This window comes from Nycticebus coucang, chromosome 14 (genome assembly GCF_027406575.1).
Source record: "Nycticebus coucang isolate mNycCou1 chromosome 14, mNycCou1.pri, whole genome shotgun sequence".
In the NCBI taxonomy this organism is placed as follows: domain Eukaryota; kingdom Metazoa; phylum Chordata; class Mammalia; order Primates; family Lorisidae; genus Nycticebus; species Nycticebus coucang.
The window spans coordinates 7676754-7695791 of NC_069793.1; the positions used below are offsets into that span (position 1 = coordinate 7676754).

The 19038-nt window shown below is 47.7% G+C and overlaps 1 protein-coding gene across 4 annotated transcripts in view; it reads left to right on the forward strand.

Moving 5' to 3' along the window:
- The window catches only part of MARK2 (microtubule affinity regulating kinase 2), a 75345-nt gene that overhangs the window by 30542 nt on the left and 25765 nt on the right, over nucleotides 1-19038 (forward strand). The window lies entirely within an intron of this gene.

Consider the following 19038-nt stretch of genomic DNA (forward strand, 5'->3'; position numbering starts at 1 on the left):
GTTTGTCCTCTGTGGCAACCATGAAATGTTGGGGTTCTAGAACTTTTTTTGTAAATACCCTCACCCCCTGAACAAAAAAAGAAGCTCCTTCCCTTTTTTTTCCCTTTAGGGCATAGGTAGGAAGAAAAAGAAGCTTTTGTGTGGGGCTCTTAATTTTGTGTATTTTGTCTTTATTAAACTCAAGTTCTCTCCTTCCACCCCTCCGTGTGCTGCTTCCACACACAACCCCACAGAGCTACTCCTCTTTGCCTTGACTGCCAAGAGCACTGAGCACTGTAGCTGGTAGTGTCAGGCCTCTGTGTGTATTTTGGACTTGCCATCCAATCCTGAGAGCTGAACTCTGGCCATCCTGATGTGTGTCTTTTTCTCCCATTGCTTGTGTAATATGCCACTACTTCCTGTTTGCACTTAATTGGTCTGTCCTTTAGTTCACATTTCTCCTGAAGCTGGTGCCTATAGCTGTGTGTGTGGCTAGCCATGGAGACCAGATTCTAGATGTCCTAGACATCCCTGCAATTGTTTCTTTTTTGGAGTGGTTGCTGTGTGCCCTGTACGGAATTTTAGGTAAACTTGAGTGTAAGGTTTATTTTACTTGCTCTTCTAACCTTGGTAGTAGTGCCTTTTATTTTAGCATGCCAGCATGGGGTACGGGAAAGGGGTGAGCTACTTTCCTTGATTCAGTCCTCGCTTACCCACTTGTGCCACTATTGCAGCCCTAGCAATGAAGAAGAGAGAGTTGGACTATAGCTTGTTTGTGTTTGCATTCAAAGCTGATTCACTTCTCCATAACCACAGTCATGTGCCATTTCTAAATTACTTTCGAACTTAGGGTCTCATAAATTATTTTGAGAAGCACAACTTGTTGGCCTTATGAGTCTAAGTTCTCTCCTTCCCTTTACCCATCTGCAACATATTTTTATCAAGAGAGGCAGCTGCTGTTCACACACAGGTGTTCTTTAGCGATGCAGGCCACAGCTTCCTTGGAGAATGCATGGCAGTGTTACCCTTGCTAATGAAAAGGCTGTCATAATGGGTTAGGTCCCGTAGGGGCTCTGCCCTTCTGTACTTGTATTCCCAGCTAGAGACGGCTCTACCTTAATTACCGGCTTCATGCTGTCAGAGAGGTGTGGCTTGCTAATTGATTAGATGTCAGTCCTTTGCATTAAGGTGGAACTGTTGGAGTAGTTTGGTTTGGTTTGTGTTTTTTAAGATAAACAAATAGTTTTGGGCCAGCTGAGTTGGTTTTGAAGAGGAAGATCTGTGTAGGCATTTTCCTTTTATTAATCTCATGTCTTTAGTGCCACTTCTGTGTTCTAGTTTTCTAACTTGGTATTGAGAAGTTTTGAGTTAGCTTGTCTTGCCATTTTGGTGCAGGTGGTAGATAATATCTCTTTCTGCCCTGCTGCTTGGTGTGCTCCCTTTTAGTTTGGTAACACCAGATTCCTTTATTTGGTTTGGTTTTCATTCCATCCTGCTGTGTTGGAATGGTTGAATCCTATTCTGAAATGTATTTTTAAGACAGTGTTTAAAAGCAAACACCCTGCCTTTCTTGAAACCACAGAAACTGCTTATGAAACATTTGATAGGGCAGGCTGCCAAATACAAACTGTTAAGACCAATCCCTTAATAACAAAATGCCATACATTAATGTTAAACCTTCATTATGATTGCGGTGTGAGGATTTTTCTCAATATTAAGTGTTTAGGTGCTGAATTCCGTTTCACATTTTGAATGCTTACATTATAAAATTCTTAAAGAGTCTAATGTGCATGTACATGTGATGTACAGGAAAGGTTTTTAAACCAGTTTCTATTCCCTCTCATCTATTTATTTATTTATTTTTTTTTTTGGTTTTTGGCCGGGGCTGGGTTTGAACCCACCACCTCTGGCATATGGGACCTGCGCCCTACTCCTTGAGCCACAGGCGCCGCCCATATTTATTTATTTTTTTAATTCCAGGAAGTAATTTTTATTTTTTTTAAACAGAGTCTCACTTTGTTGCCCTGTGTAAAGTCCTGTGGCGTCACATCTCATAGTAACCTCAAACTCTTGGGCTCAAGCGATTCTCTTGCCTCAGCCTTGCAAGTAGCTGGGACTACAGGTGCCGGTCACAACACCCGGCTATTTTTAGAGGCAGGATCTCCCTCTTGTTCAGGCTGGTCCTGTACCAGGTGAGCTCAGGCAGTCCACCTACCTCGGCTTCCCAGAGTACTAGGATTACAGGCATGAGCCACCGTACCTGGTTGATTTTTTTTGGTTTTTGGCCGGGGCTGGATTTGAACCCGCCACCTCCAGCATATGGGACGGGCGCCCTACTGCTTGAGCTACAGGCGCCACCCTTTTTTTTTTTTTTTTTTTAAGGTAATTTGGACCAAGACTTACACCAGCTTTTCCCATTTGTGTTTTTTCCCCCAACAAAAGATTAAGACTGGAGCATTAATCTTTATTCCCATGCCTGAATTAACTGACTTATCTTTTTTTAGATGGCATAGAATCTTTTGTTTGTCCAGGGAATTTTACATAGCTTTTTTTTTTTTTTTTTTTTTTTTTTTTTGTGGTTTTTGGCCGGGGCTGGGTTTGAACCCGCCACCTCTGGCATATGGGACTGGCGCCCTACTCCTTGAGCCACAGGTGCTGCCCTTGTCCAGGGAATTTTATTTTTGCCAAGCATTTTCAGGAATGACTATTTTTTTTTCCTCCTTACTATCATCTTGAAGAGCTTTGAGGCCTCTGGTAGCCCAGTGGATAAGGATCTACTAAAACTGGTATGGGTGTGAACTGAGCTATAGCACTGGTTGGATGGGAATTAAGGAGACCAGGCTTGCCAACCCAAAATTGGAAATTAAAGAAAAAATATACAAATGTGCCTTCCTAGTCACAGCCAACACTAAGTTATGGAGGTTCTGGATATATAACTTTAGGAATCCCTTTCAAATCGTCCCCAAGATAACCTACTTCTTGTTCCTATTCCAAAGGACTTTTTCCACCTTCATTTCCATTAGTCAGAGTCCTGTGGCATCATAGCTCACAGTAGCCTCAAACTCCTGGGCTCAAGCAATCCCCTTGCCTCAACCTCCCAAGTAGCTGCAACTACAGGCACCTGCCACCATGCCTGGGTAGTTTTTATACTTGTAGAGATGAGGTCTCGCTTTGTTCAGGCTGGTCTCAAATTCCTGAACTCAGGCGATCCCCCTACCTCAATCTCCGAGAATGCTAGGGTCACAGGCCTGAGCCACGGTGCCTAGCCTGAGTTGGCTCCTCTTGACACTGCATGACACTAGCTGCAGTTGCTTCAGTGGGCAGGCATCCCCCTTCATGCACTCCACTGTATTTAGACAGGTCTCAGCAGAACTCATGGTCCTAGGGAGCAGTGACACTTGGGATCTCTGAAAAATAACAGAAGCAACTAGTGAACTGGGGGTAAGAGACTAACTTTTACATTGTTCCTGGATTTGGTCCCACATTGATTGTGCAATTTGTGGTGCATCTCTCTTAGACTATCACCTCCTTTGAAGGTTGGGCTGTATTTTATCCTTCTTTGTATTCCTTCCTATGGAGGAGTGGTTTGCACAGGTCAATGAATTATTTGTAAAAAATAAAATAAAATAAAAATTGTCATAGATGCACCTTCTTCCTGGTAAAAGCAAAATAAATTAATTAAAAATAATTGTGGCTCCGCGCCCATAGCACAGTAGTTACAGCGCCAGCCACATACACCAAAGGTGGCAGGTTTGAGCCCAGCCGGGCCAGCTAACTAGCAATGAAAACTGCAACAAAAAATAGTCAGGCGTTGTGGCCGGTGCCTCTTGGTCCTAGCTGCTTGGGAGGCTGAGGCAAGAGAATTGCTTGAGCCCAAGAGTTTGAGGTTGCTGTGAGGGTGACATGGTGAGACTCTGTCTCAAAAAAAAATAAAATAAATAAAAATAATCGTAACATGGGTTATTCTTCATTACAACTACCTGTAGGGAAGTATGTGTCCACATTGATTTGTAAATCAGGCATCTGTCTTCGTCCAGTTTTTTTGGCCATAGAAGTCACAAGTCTTAATTGGTATCTTAAATTAGGCACGATAATGACTCAAAAGAGCTACTTTTTCAGATTGAGAGAATGAGGGCAACGGTTTACACCATTGCTAGATTGTGTTAAAAGCTGAGAGAGGAAACTACAGGGAGAGTATGTGCTGCTGAGGAAATTGTCTGGCTGCCCCAAGTAGGGACCAGAGCCAGAGCACTAGGTTCTGTTCTTGTGCCTAATACTCAGCATGTCTGCCTGCATTAGTGCTTCTGGTTACCTTGGCCTTATGCTTCCCTCTTTTTCAGTGGGTGAACAGAGGTACACTAAGTGTTGGGGATTTTTTCTGGAGTTGGGGAGATCATGTAGTCTGTGTCAGAAGGCTAGTTATTTACAGCAGGAGAAAAGCTCAGGAGCATGGCATAGGAAGTAACTGATTCTATACCAACCCAGCACCTGCTGATGGTGAGAACCCAGATTTTTCTTTGAGCAATTCAGAGAACATCAATTGTGTTCTAAATTGACCTAAGATCTGCAAAGAGATTAGGGACCATGTTTTCTAGGACCACTAGGGGTAGAGCAAGAGTGAGAAAGATTTTCTCCTTGTTTCTTGATTCTCTGGTCTTTTTGAGGTGTAATATGAAAACTATCCAACTTTTATTTATTTATTTTTACTGTTTGGGATTCACTGAGGGTACAAAGATCTATCCAACTTTTAAATCTTCTGTTTTTGAACTGGTGAAGAGAGCACCAGCTGTGTAAGGTGGTGGAAATGAGGACCTGTTAGACTGGTTTGCTTTTACCCCCCCCTTCCCGCCCAACCAGGCAGTGAGACTGAAACTGCTGCTTGCTGAGCTTTGCCTAGTCAGTTTCTCCCTGAGGATTACCTGCTCTTGGCAGCCAGGTCATAGGCAGGCAGCTCCCTACTCAGAAGCCATCAGACAAGCCAAGCTGCTGTGGGAGTCACGGAGTCACGATGCAGGTGGGGGCAGGTACTAGTTGCTAGGTGTGCTGTTCACCCTATAAGGGACTGTGGGGTGGCACCTATGACTCAGTGAGTAGGGCGCTGGCCCCATATACCGAGGCTGGTGGGTTCAAACCTGGTCCTGGCCAAGCTGCAACAACAACAAAAAATAGCCTGGTGTGTGGCGGGCGCCTATAGTCCCAGCTACTCGGGAGGCTGAGGCAAGACAATCTCCTAAGCCCAAGAGCTGGAGGTTGCTGTGAGTTGTAATGCCACAGCACTCTACTGAGGGCACAAAGTGAGACTGTCTCTAAAAAAAAGGGGGACTGTGCTCACTCAGAGCTGCTTAAGCTAAGGCTGCAAAGCCCGGAGCCCTGCTGGAAGTAGACTACGCTACCGCCTTTCTCTGCACCATGTGGCCACATTTATGATATGTGTAGAGTGAGAGGGGTGAGGAGTTTGTAAATTGTAGGTAAATGAAATCTAGGGAGGGAGAGGATTTTCCCTAGGGCATCCCAGGTTTAAGGCTGTCTTATTTCTAAGGCATGCTTCTGTTTAGTATCTTAATTTTTAGAGCGGTCACCTGGGTTACCTTTAAGTTTTTCAGCCCTAGGTGAAGAGGTTTTCCAGTGTGTGCACCTGGTGTCCATGTTAGGTGAGGTTTACTTACAGAGCTAGACTTTAGGCGGGTTGACTTGACATAAGCCAAGGTCAGGAAGTGGCCTTGAGGACATGCAGACCATACCCACTTCCTCCTGTGGTCTGGGAGGGGACTGGAAGGCTTGTACCACCTTGGCCCTGAGGGCTCTCACATATATACAGGACAGACTCTTAGGAGCTTGTCTCTGGCCCCTCCTTTTATAAGCAGAGAAACAAAGGTCCTACAAGTTCTGCCTTGCTCAAGGTGTTACGTAACTAGTTTGGGCAGAGCTGGGTCTAGAATAGATCTCTCTTGGGACCCTTGGCATCATAGCCCCATTGCTTCTACTTCAGAGGCAGTCCTGCCCCTTCGCAGGTCTGCTGTGTGCAGCCCTCACAGCAGAGGGCAAGCTGGGAAAGGGCAAGTGGATGGGCAGCAGGCCCCAGCTCTGCACACTAGAGGTGAGCTGTGGCATCCTGCCAGAGACTGCATACCTGGAGGTACCAGAGGCCCCAGGGAATGGATTTGAAGCAGTGGATGCCAGCATTCTAGCTCTGACCCAGGCCTAAGGGGCCATGTTTAGCAGTTGATGAAAACCTTTTAGGATGAGGGTGTCATTTCAAAAAAGGCAAGAAGGCTCGGCACTCATAGCTCAATGTTTAGGGCGCCAGCCACATGCACAGGGGCTGTTGGGTTTGAACCCAGCCCAGGCCTGCTAAACAACAATGACAACTACTACAACAACAACAAAAAATAGCCGGGTATTGTGGTGGGTGCCTGTAGTCCCAGCTACTTGGGAGACTGCGGCAACAGAATCGCTTAAGCCCAAGAGTTTGAGGTTGCTGTGAGCTGTGACACCACAGCACTCTACCGAGGTTGACATAGTGAGATTCGGTCTCAAAAAAAAAAAAAAAAAAAGGAGGAGGAGGAGGCTTGGTGCGTGCAGCTCAGCGGCTCTGGTGCCAGCCACACACGCTGGAGCTGACAGATTCGAATCCAGCCCAGCCCAGGCCTGCCAAGCAGCAGTGACAGCTACAACCAAAAAAAAAAAAAAAAAAAACAGCTGGGCGTTGCAGCAAGTGCCTGTGGTCCCAGCTGCTTGGGAGGCTGAGGCAAGAGAATTGCTTAAGCCCAAGAGTTGGAGGTTGCTGTGAGCTGTGACACTACAGCACTCTACCCAGCGCGACATAGTGAGACCCTGTCTCAAAAGAAAAAAGGCAAGAAGATCCTGACCCTCTGTTCCCCATTATGAGTTAGGAAAGCATTTCCAGAGATGCCATTAAGTACCAGGAGCTGTGCCTAGCACGTGGGGACACAGAAGTGACTTAGTCTTGGCAATTTCCCTTAGGCTGCTTTTCAGTCTTGGGAAATAGTGAACAAGACAGCCACCAAGAGTTGTGAAGGAGACAGCTATTCAGCAAGAGTGAAGTCCTAGTGCTAGAAGGCCTGAACTAGGGGACTCCTGGAGTGACACGGATGAAGCAGGAAAAACTTGTGGAGAAGGTGATATCTGAGCTGAGGTTCACCAGGAAAAGGAATGGGAGCTGTTTATGGAGGGATATCGTTCCAGGTGGCGGGAGGCTTTAGCAAAGACCTGGAAGTCTGAGAGAACATGCTGTGTTTCAAGACAAGTGGTCAGAGCCCAGAGAGAGATTCTAGAAAGGGAAGAGGGTGAGGCTGAAACTGCAGGCAGGGAAAGGAAGCCAGCCAGCTCATGGTGCCATGTTGTAGGAAAAAATCCAGAAGCCATGTGGGTCTAGCCTGGATATCAGTTTGACATATATTTGTGTAAGCACCTATATACAGATGTGTATATGTATAAATCAGTTTTATGTGTGCATGTATGTGTGTATATGTGTAGAGAGAGGTTTTCTGTTTTTTATTTTTTGTTTTGAGACAATCCCACTCTGTTGCCCTGTGTAGAGTGATATGGTGTCATAGCTCACAGCATCCCCCAACCTTTTTTTTGCGCAACAGTCTCAAGCTGTCACCCTGGATAGAGTGCTATGGCATCACATCTCATAGCAACCTCCAACTCTTGGATTTAAGCGATTCTTTTGCCTCAGCCTCCCAAGTAGCTGGGACCACAGGCGCTCGCCACAACGCCTAGCTATTTTTTGTTGTAGTTGTCATTGTTGTTTAGCAGGACCAGGCTGGATTCGAACCCGCCAGCTCCAGGGTACGTGGCTAGTGCCCTAGCCGCTGAGCTACAGGCACTGAGCCAGCATCCTCAAACTCTTGAGCTCAAGCAATCCTGTTGTCAAAGCCTCCTAAGTAGTTGGGGCTACAGGCCTCCCCACAAAGCCCGCCTACTTTTTTTTTTTTGCAGTTTTTGGCCAGGGCTGGGTTTGAACCCACCACCTCTGGCATATGGGGCCGATGCCCTACCCCTTTGAGCCATAGGTGCTGCCCAGCCCGCCTACTTTTTAGAGACCAGGTCTTGATCTTGCTCAGGCTGGTCTTGAACTCCTGAGCTCTGGAACCTCGGCCTTCCAGAGTTGCTAGGATTACAAGCATGAGCCACCACGCCCAGTCCAAAGTTGTTTTTTGAAGACATGCTTTGAGTGTGAAGCCATCACTCCCTATTCCCAGTGCTGGGTGCCCTGCTGAAATGACTGTGGTGCTCCTACTGCCAAGTGCCGTGTTGCAGAGGAAGAGGGACTGGGGTCTCTGTGTGTCATGTGGGTGGAGAGTGGGCTACCTGAGGGTTCGGTCCTTTCGGGGAGCTCTGGCTTTCGCTTTGCAGCAGGGCTGGCTGAGGACACGGGCCTCTTCAGGCTAGGGAGTCAGGACTACTTTCCCTTTTTTCTTGGGAGAGTGACTCAGACCATTGTTGCCACCAAAAGTTTTGCAGGCTTTTCAGAGGCTGCTTGTGGAGGCTGAGGGTAGCCATCACTGAGAAAGAGGAAGTACCTAGTAGCCATCCCTCCTGCCACTCCTGACAAACAGTTCTGTCGCTAAACAGCACCTCTCTGTGGCAGCGGTGGGCTCTGCTCTGGAAAGGGAGGAGCTCTTCCCTCCCTGTGGGTGGGGCCATCATCTGTGGCTTCTGCTCTGCCCTTGGCCACAGAGTAGATTGTACAACACAGCCAAAGAGCGGTACAGCCAGTGTTCATCCCTGTTCCCTCTTGTTATTGGCAGTCAGTGGCACAAGTGCTTGGAGTGGCTGTCCTTAACTTACAAGGATGTAGAAATGACTGTGCTCCAGACTGCAGGGTCCAGGAAAGTGTGAAAATTGACCTAAGGTTAGACTATGACTGTCTGGTTGGGGAAGGTTTACTGGGACAGCATTTCACTTCTGGCTACTTAGGCTGTCCTCCTGCCCAGGAGTGAGTCCCCCCCCCGCCCCCCCGTCCTGCTCTGTATTGTTTTCCCTCCTGCCTTTTCCCAGAGACCATAACAGCCCACCTACTATTATGCGCTAGCTCTGATAGGAGCACCATTCAAAGTTGTTGGCAGGAGACCAATCCACTTACACCCTGGTTGCTTCCCCTCCTTTCTCCAACTTTTGAGGTGCACATTCCCCAGAGTTCTCCTTAAGTAGCTGGTTGCCTCTGTAATACCCAGAGATTGGAACTCCTGCAACGGGATCCCAGCTGCTTCCCTCCCTGGTTTTAAGGGTGGGGCCTGAAAATAGAGAATCATAATCTCCCTTCCTCCTCCTTTTCACCCCACCCCCACACTGCTAGGCAAACTGGAGTGACCAGCTCAGAGTGGGACTCAGCCCGCCTCCCAGCTCTGCATGACAGCAGCTACCTGGAGGAATATACATGGACTTATGAGTATGTGAACTCTGGAGTGTGTTACCACCTTGGGTTGGCCCTCTGGCAGGTGCGCGCTCATTCTGGTGTTAGTAGAAATCAGGGCTCCTTGGTGAGGTGGTGCCCCAGCCAGATGTTCTCTAATGCCTTGGGAAATAGAAAGGGCTTCTCAACACCTCTGTTCTTTAGAAGGGCTACCTTGTTCTCTAATGCCTTGGGAAATAGAAAGGGCTTCTCAACACCTCTGTTCTTCAGAAGGGCTGGGTGGGTGGTTTGGAGAGTTTATTCTTGGAATCCCTTGCAGTACAATATCCCTTTTCCTCCCAAAGCCAGGTTCTTTAATCCTAAGCTAGGTTCTTTTGTTTCTAACTTAATACCTTCAGTGTTCTTAGGATGGGTACATCTTCCTTGGCCTCAATGAGACTATGGGTGGAAGGTTCAGAGAGTGGCATCTGCTCCTTTGCGAGAAGGGGATGTCGGGGTGGGAGCACATGTTGCCAGAAGTTGTTTCACATTGCCCCTTTCTGCTGGCTAGAGAAAAGGGGCACTACCTCAGCCTCCTGCCAACTTCTGCAGCCAGCCACAGGAACACCCAGGCCAAGTGAAGCATCTTCTTGCTGCTAAGGCTTAAATGGCTAAAGTGGGCCAGCCAGTAGCAGCTGAGCTTTTGCTCAATGGGAAGATCAGTTATTTAAGGGCTATTACGGTTGTGACAGATAGTTTTACAGGGAGCAGGGGATAAAGAATCTAATTTCACAGAGCTGGGGCCAGCTTCTGCTGTGTAGCCATTTAGCTTCCACAGCTTTGACTCCTAGAGCCAAGGGCTCAGTTGCGGACAGCTTTTCCCCACTTCCTTCCTGTGTCTTGCGGCTAGGGACTGTCATCTTCAGGTTTACCTACTGGTTAGAGCAGATGTCCCTGGCCCAGTCTCCAGACCCCTTGCTGCCTGATTTCTTCTGTCCTAGAGTTGGACCTAAGGATGATTTTTTTCCCCTTCCCATTTTTTTTTTTTTTTTAGAGATAAGAGTTTCACTTTGTTGCCCTTAGTAGAGTGCCGTGGCGTCACAGCTCACAGCAACCTCCAGCTCTTGGGCTTAGGCAATTCACTTGCCTCAGCCATTTGTTGCAGTTTGGCTGGAGCTGGGTTCAAACCTGCCACCCTCGGTATATGGGGATAGCGCCCTACTCACTGAGCCACAGTTGCCGCCCTCCCCTCCCTATTCTTACACTGATTAGGGCAACAAGTGGTCACAAGAAGTTCTCTTTTGGCAGTTTGACTTCTGGTCAAACTGAATGCTTTCTTTATCCACATGTACCTTTAAGATATCTCTCTCTTCTTTTCTAAACCCTACATGTATTTCGTGGCAGGCCTGAAAGCCTTTGCTTGGGTATTAATTTGGGGCTCTTTAGGGACTCTATGTTGACCACTCTCATTTTTCCTCCACTCCCAAAACCCCAAATATTAGCCTTTCGTACAAAGAACATTGGAAAAATTAAGCAGTGCCTCAAGGTCACTTGATCATAAGTGGCATTTGGCATAGTTAGCTGGTTTGGCATTTGGTGAGAGATTTCTGCTTTATATTTGAGCAAAAGATTTCTTGGCGGGAGGCCTCTATGGTATGTTCCCAAAGCTTGTCCTGTGCACAGAATTTGCCCCTTTTCCTCCCCTAACAGGTTGTTTTAATCCCCTTGCCTATAAACAAGTGAGCAGAACGTGTTGGCCCAGCTTACATGACCTTAGTTGTCTCTTCATGGTGTAACCAGCATCAGTGTTAAATACCATAGTCACTTGACATGGTAGAGCTGTCAGGGTAAAAGGGTGGGGATTCCAAGAGAAAGCCTGGTCTGCCACAGAAGGTCAGTGGGAATGTATGTGCTTTCTGAGGAGCAAGTGGGGAGTCAGCTCCCACAGAGGAGTGCTTTCAGCTGTGAGAAGGCGGCAGTTTCTGAATTCCTTGCTCTGGAATCTCATTTTCCTTTCTCTTGTATCTCAAGTCCTGGCTGCAGGGGCTCAGGACATGTAGCTTTTTCAGGAAACTGTCCCTGAGAAAGATGCATGCTAGTTCATGGGATATAAAACCCAGCACCCCAAATCCCACCGTCCCAAACAGTGATCCTGTTATGTTGTGTGAAAGACAGCTGAGGACTGGTCCCTGGCTGTGGAAGAGGCTACCAAGTCCCAGGGCAGAGACACTCAGGAGCTAGAAGTGTAGCTAAGCTAAGTGTAGCTAAGCTGTAACCACCACCATCACCATCACTGAGTTCTTTTTCCTGTTCTAGACTGTGGTTCAACTCAAGAATGGTTCATATACTACTTCACATATAATGTGGGCTCTCATGGGCTGGCTTCAAAACATAACCACCATTTGTAACAGGTTTCTATGGAAAAATAGTTCCTTCTCACAGTGGAACCTTTGGTAATTTGGAGGTTTCTTGACTAATAGGCTACAAAAGATTTGCATTTGCCTGTGGAAGTGTCTCTTTATAGCCATAGTGTTATCACACAAGTAAGTTGTCTTTAGAGATGCCAAATGACAAAGACAAAAAAAAAACAACACCCCCTCTTCCTACCCAGAAAAATTGCTGGAGGGCTGCATTCGTGATAGAATTGTCTGGCTTCTGCATTTCAGCTGATTTGATCCATTTTTGGTAGCCCCTGAAACAGGCTCCCCCTCTCCCATTCCATGACTAGGGTTCCAGTAGGGTGCCCTCTACTGCTAGGGTTTTTAATGATCTGAGGTAGGAGGAAGACAGCACTTCTGCCTATCAGCAGGTGCAGCCCAGTTGGTTTTTTAGTGGTCACTTAAGTAAAGCAGCCACATTTCAGTCTGGCTGATGGGGACAGTTCTGAGGTGAGGGCAGCAGTGATGGCCTTGGGTAGTTTCTCTTGTGCTCTGACCTCTGGCCATGGTGACTTCTGGGGCAGCAAACTCTGCCCCAGTGTTTTTTCTAACATTTCCTCCTCTTCCTCCTTCAACTCCGTTTTTTCAAGCTAGACAACTAGACAAGCAGGAAGGCAGTATTTGTCCCACTTCTAGAGGAAGGTGCAGTGGAAAGAGACACATCTTTTTTTTTTTTTTTTTGGCTGTGGTCGGGTATGAACCTGCCACCTCCAGCATATGGGGCCTGTGCCTTATTCCTTTGAGCCACAGGTGCCACCCTAAAGAGGCACATCTTTTTCAGCACCTTCTAGCAGTAGAGCTGGAACTGGATAGTACATGTGGAAGGCCTGTTTCCCACCAGCCCAACCCTGGGCCTGCTTCTCAATGATTTCTTAAAGGCATTTTAAGGAAGCCACATTGGAAAGGGCAGAAACAAAGGTTTAAATCTGTACTCAGGTGAAAGACTACTGCATAAACACTGAGAGAGTTTTACTGTTTTGTTTTGCTTTGTTTTTAAGATCTCATGCTTCTTTTTACTTTGTGTTGGCAAAAACCTCAGGAGAAGATGGGAGATTCTGGGAGGAGATGATTATGCCTGGTGAGTCAACTGAGCTCCCCAGCTGCCGTTTTTAGTTCTTTTGCTTTTTTGTATGTAACAGGAGGCAGTTTGGGGAGGGTGGGGGCAGGGTGGGAATGCTGATTTGTGCCCCAGGACAGGAGGCACGTGTGTATGGGTGAGAGTTTTTGGCCACCTTACTATCTACGGGGCCTTACAGTCACTACGTTGTTTCTAGCAAGAAATATTAAAGTAGAACTCTCAGCATGGAAATCAGTAAATAAATGTCTCCTGGACTTTTATACAAGTCTCTGTCATGTCCCCAATCAGTAGCTCTTAGAATGTCTCAAGTTGCATGCATTCTCACAGAAACATGCAGTAGTTTTGATAGCAGAGCAGTGAAGGAAGTGAATATAGGGAGGCCAAGAGAACTGTCTTAAGAGAGAGGGGCCAGGTGGTCGTCATGGGCTGCAGGAAGTTCAAAGGATAGGGTTACCCCTCTGGAATGAAAGGAGGGCTTAGGCTTGATTCAGGAGAAGCAGGAGGAAGGAGGTGGGTCCCCGACTGTGTTTGTGTTCTGAGTCTGTCTCCCACTTCACTTTAGTGACTGCCTTTCAACCATACTTGGGAGAGAGGGGATCTTGTGGCCCCCTGCTCATATGTCTGCAGAGTACACTTAGATTATCAGTTGTGGGTCCCACAGGCTCTAATGAAGACAAGCATACACATTTTCTTACTTATTCATTTGTACACGTTTATTCATTCAGCACTTATTTAATACTGTGCTAGGCATTGTTCTGGGCCATGAGTAAGACCAAGGTCCCTTTTTGTCATGTACTCTAGTGGGAAGCACAGACAGTAACCAACCAACTTCAAGTTGCCTTCAGAGAAGGGAAATGGATCTCATGGCAAGAGGTTTTGGTCTTCCTTCCTCTGTCCTTATCTCCTGGGGTCAAGGGAAGGCAACTTTAGGGATCAAGAGGTTGTATTTCTCTTTTTCCGGTAAGTATTTTAACATGGGCCAGCTAGGTATGGGCACTATTAGGCCCTGAGGGCTTATCCAGGTGAGCGAGACAAAGACACAGAGATGAAATAAATAGTAGGACCAGACACAGTGGCTCATGCCTTTAATCCCAGCTCCCAGCACTTTGGCAGACCAAGGCAGGAGGATAATTTGAGTCCAGGAGGTTAAGATCAGCCTGGACAATATAGTGAGATCCCATTTCTAAACAAAAAAATGAAAAAAATTAGCTGAGCATGGTGCTGCACACCTGTAGTGCCAACTACTGGAGAGGCTGAGGGGGAGTATTGCCTTGAACTTAGGAGTTCAATGCTTCAGTGAGCTATAATTCTGCCACTGCACTCTAGCCTGGGTGACAGAGCAAGACCCTGTCTCTATAAATTTTTTTTTTTTTGAGGCAGAGTCTCACTTTGTTACCCTCAGTAGAGTGCCATGGCGTCACAGCACGCAGCAACCTCAAACTCTTGGGCTTAAGCAATTCATTTGCCTCAGCCTCCCAAGTAGCTGGGACAGTAGGCGTTCACCACAGCGCCTGGCTATTTTTAGAAACAAGGTCTCGCTCTGGCTCAGGTTGGTCTCAAACTCAAGAGCTCAGGCAATCCACCTGCCTCGGCCTCCCAGAGTACTAGGATTATAAGCATGAGCCACTGCGCCCAGCCCAACCTGTCTCTAAAATAAAAATATCTTTTTTTTTTTTTGGAGACATCCTCAATCTGTCACCTTGGGTAGAGTGCTGTGGCATCATAGCTCACAGCAACCTCCAACTCCTGTGCTCAAGCGATTCTCCTGCCTCTGCCTCCCAAGTAGCTGCGACTACAGGGGCCTGCCACAACGCCCAGCTATTTTTTGGTTGCAGCCATCCTTATTGTTTGGCGGGCCCGGGCTGGATTTGAACCCTCCAGCTCAGGTGTATGTGTCTCTCGCCTTAGTGACTTGAGCCACAGGCGCCGAGCCTAAATAAATAAAATTTTAAGAAAAAGAAAAGAGGCTCGGCACCCCTAGCATAATGGTTACGGCAGCAGCCACATACACCAAGGCTGGCGGGTTCAAACCCAGCTTTGGCCAGTAATGACAACTGCAACCAAAAAATAGCCAAGCATTGTGGCAGGCGCCTGTAGTCCCAGCTACTTGAGAGGCTGAGGGCAAGAGAATCGCTTAAGCCCAGGAGTTTGACATTGCTGGGAGCTGTGATGCCACGGTACTCTATCAAGGGTGATGTACTGAGACTCTGTCTCAAAAAAAAAAAAAAGAAAGAAAAGAAATGAAATGAAGGGTAGAGATAGAGTGTTGTGAGAGTCCAGAGAAAGGAGCATTCACTCCCAGCTAAGCCAGTGTCTGGATTTGGGATAAACAACGGATAAGAAGGTTTGCTTACCTCAGTCATAAGAAGGCTTAAGTGATAGGTGGAGTGCTTCCTTTTAGTATGGTGGATCTGGGTGGCTCTTCATGGCACAATTCTGACCCATTCCCTACATGGCAACCAGAGTGGTTGAGCTGTGATACACCGCAGGTCTGACTGCAGAGTGGTGCTCTCACTACCCTGCTGTATACAGCTTCCCAGTACACAGCTATGGGGCTGGGTATAGAAGCCCAGAGTCCAGAGAGTTCAGAGAATATGCTAAAAATATAAACTACTAGGCAAAGAAAATGAGGTTAGGAGGTGGCCCAGGTACCTCAGCTGCGCTGATTAGTATCCATCAACTTCACGCAGTCCTCTGTAAAGTGAGCCAAAGCTTTTTGCTGTGGACTGCCTTTTGCCTGTTCTTCCCCCATCCCCCCAGAGCCCTGGGCTGCTGGCAGGCTGGCTCTTCTGTGATATGGAGGAACTTGTTGGTCTCCATGGTTACCGTAACCCACTGGTACAGGAGGAGCCGTGTGAAGTATGAGGCTGGCAGTGTGAGCTTCCCCCAGCCCTTGGCACCATGTGGTACTGGTAGGTTGGCTGTTACTTGGACCCTTTCTGGGAGGACAGAGTTAAAGAACTAATAAGGAAGGGAAGATCCCAGCAAGACCACTTTCATGGTCCTTTTGGCTACACAAGGGCTGAGGCTTGTCTCCCTTCTCATTCACCCTCTTCTCTTGGCAGGATGGTTTAATGTCAGGAAAGAAGGTCCTCTTTGCTGACAGACCACTCACGGCAGAAATCTGACTTTGTTATAGGACTACTAGGGGGTAGTGGGAATCAGCTTACCTACGCTGGTGCCTGGACTCAAGTTCTGAGAGATGATAGTTATTCCAGGGCCCGGAGAACCCTTTTCAAAAGTAAAGAGAGAGGGCTAGGTATGGTGGTGTAAATCCTGTAATCCCAGGATTTTGGGAGGCCGAGGCAGATGTACTGCCTGAGCTAACAAGTTCGAGACCAGCTTAAGCAAGACGAGACCCTGACCCTAAAAAATAGCCAGGCATGGGCGGCACCTGTGGCTCAGTGAGTAGGGCGCCAGCCCCATATGCCGAGGGTAGCGGGTTCAAGCCCAGCCCCGGCCAAACTGCAACAAAAAAATAGCCAGGCGTTGTGGTGGGCGCCTGTAGTCCCAGCTACTTGGGAAGCTGAGGCAGGAGAATCGCGTAAGCCCAAGAGTTGGAGGTTGCTGTGAGCCGTGTGATGTCATGGCACTACCCGAGGGCGGTACAGTGAGACTCTGTCTCTACAAAAAAAAAAAAAAAAAATAGCCAGGCATTAGGGCCGGTGTGTATAGCCTAGCTACACAGGAGGCTGAGGCAAGAGAATCGCTTGAGTCCAAGAGTTTGAGGTTGCTGTGAGCTAAGACTCTACCCAGGGCCATGAAGTGAGACTGTCTCAAAAAAAAAAAAAAAAAAAGAAGAAGAAAGAAAGAAAAGAAAAAGTAAAGAGAGATACTAAAAAACATCATCAAAATACCACCGAGCACCAGGTACTGTGGCAAACACTGACGTGGGTGTTCTTATTTAATCTTCACTCTGGTCCTATGAAGCGGTACAGCTAGCATCCTCATGTTCCAAATAAGGAAACAGGTTTAGAGGAGTCGTGTGATCTTGCCAATGTTTAGGCAGCTAATAAGTAGCAAGCCTGGAAGTGGGACTATAGTAGGTCTTCTGTATAGCTTCCTTCTTCTAGGTTTCTAGAAGGCAGGAACTGGATCTCACTGAACTTGTCAGCTGGAGCTAAGGCTCTAAAGGTACGTGCTCAATGAAAGTTTGCTGAGGTATCAATAGCTGGGCATTTAGAAACCATTTAGACCCCAGTGAGCAGTTCTTAGGGATAAAGGGTGCTGGAGGCCTCTGAAGCCCTGCCTGCTTGATAGAATCTCAATGTGGGGCAGTGCCTGTGGCTCAGTGGGTAAGGTGCTGACCCCATATACCAAGGGTGGCAGGTTTGAACCCGGCCCCAGCCAAATTGCAACGAAAAAATAGCTGGGCATTGTGGTGGGCGCCTATAGTCCCAGCTACCTGGGAGGCTGAGGCAAGAGAATCACCTAAGCCCAGGAGCTGGAGGTTGCTGTGAGTTGTGTGACATCACGGCACTCTACCGTGGGCGATAAGGTAAGACTGTCTCTAAAAAAACATCTACCCAATGTGTCAGGTGGCTCTGAAGACAGAAGGTCTGGGCCATACTCACAATTCTTGGCTTCTAGTCTCTCCAGGCAGTCTGTGGCTTCTCCTGAGACCGCTCTGAGGCATGTAAGCTCCCTTTACAGCCCAGGCTGGAGTATTGGTGTCCCTGCCTTGGGGTAAAGGTTGCAGGTCATAGAGCTAAAGGGCAGCAAACCCCCCTTGTTTTTGGCTTTGTGCTTAAGTTTCACACTTTTGCTGGTGTCCTTTGCCAGGGGGGCTCCTACCCTGGCTGGAAAAAGGGAGCAGCCAAGCCTGTGCTCTACCATGGGATATTAGGGGAACATGAATGCTCCCCAGGTGGGGCCATCACAGTTAATTTTGGGGGCAGGGAGTATCCAGCCTCTGCACTGTTAAGTGCTTACCATAATTTTACAAGTTCTCTCCTACTCTGAACGTGCTGATGGTTACTGACTCTTGGCAGATGACAGTGACAGTTGTTCAAGATCCAGGATCAAAGGATGCAAAAAAAGTTCCTGGAAGCAGTGAAGGAAGAAGGGTTTAAAAACCAGGGACTTTCGACAGCCACAACTTTTTATCTAGGTCCTTCCCTCTTCCCACCCTTTCTGTTTGAGGTCAGTGCTTGGTACTTTTTCAGTTTCCAAAACCCCTTATGTCTCCCACAAACAGGATTAAGGAAACAATCCTGTCACACTGGCAAACCCTGGGGACTAGAAAAATGAAGCTGTATGAGCCAGCTCCGGCCTCTGAGTCTGCCAGTTAGTGAAGGTGCAGGTAGTCTCAGGCATGCCTGAGCCCCGCATCCAGATTTAAACCAACACCTCTTCCACTGAGTTCATGGCCCACTCTGGGTAGAGGTGAGAAAAGGAAGGCTGTTGTGGGACCACCTGGGCAGGCCTTTACCAATTTTGCCCCTGGCCTGAATTGAACATTGTCATCCTGTTGTCCCAGGCTTCCTTGTTCCTTCCTGAGTTGTTTTTTATTGTTATTGATGCCGTTTGGTGCTGGATTCAAACCCACCACCCTCGGTATATAGGGCCGGCGCCCTACCCACTAAGCCACAGGTGTCACCCACCTTCCTGAGTTTTTTTTTTTTTTTTTGTAGAGACAGAGTCTCACTTTATGGCCCTCAGTAGAGTGCCGTGGCCTCACACAGCTCACAGCAACCTCCAACTCCCTGGGCTTAAGCGATTCTCTTGCCTCAGCCTCCCGAGTAGCTGGGACTACAGGCGCCCGCCGCGACGCCCGGCTATTTTTTGGTTGCAGTTCAGCCGGGGCCGGGTTTGAACCCGCCACCCTCGGTATATGGGGCCGGCGCCTTACCGACTGAGCCACAGGCGCCGCCCTCACCTTCCTGAGTTTTTATATCTTCTCCCTCCTTGCCTGTGGAGGGAGAGCCAGGGGCTTACCTTCTTTGGGGGGTAAGTGAGAGCAGATTAAACATCAAGAAAGGTTGATGAGAAGATGGAAAGGGAGACTGATTGTCAGGAGGCATAGAGTGCCGAAGCATGTGTGAAAGCCCTGGCTCCAGTCTCACCTCTGTACTGAGAGGCTGTGGGCCTTGGGGAGGTCTCCTAACCTCTGAGTGTCAGTTGTTCATTGGAAAATGGAAACACTACCTGCCCTATACATAGGTCTGTGTGTGGAGAAAACA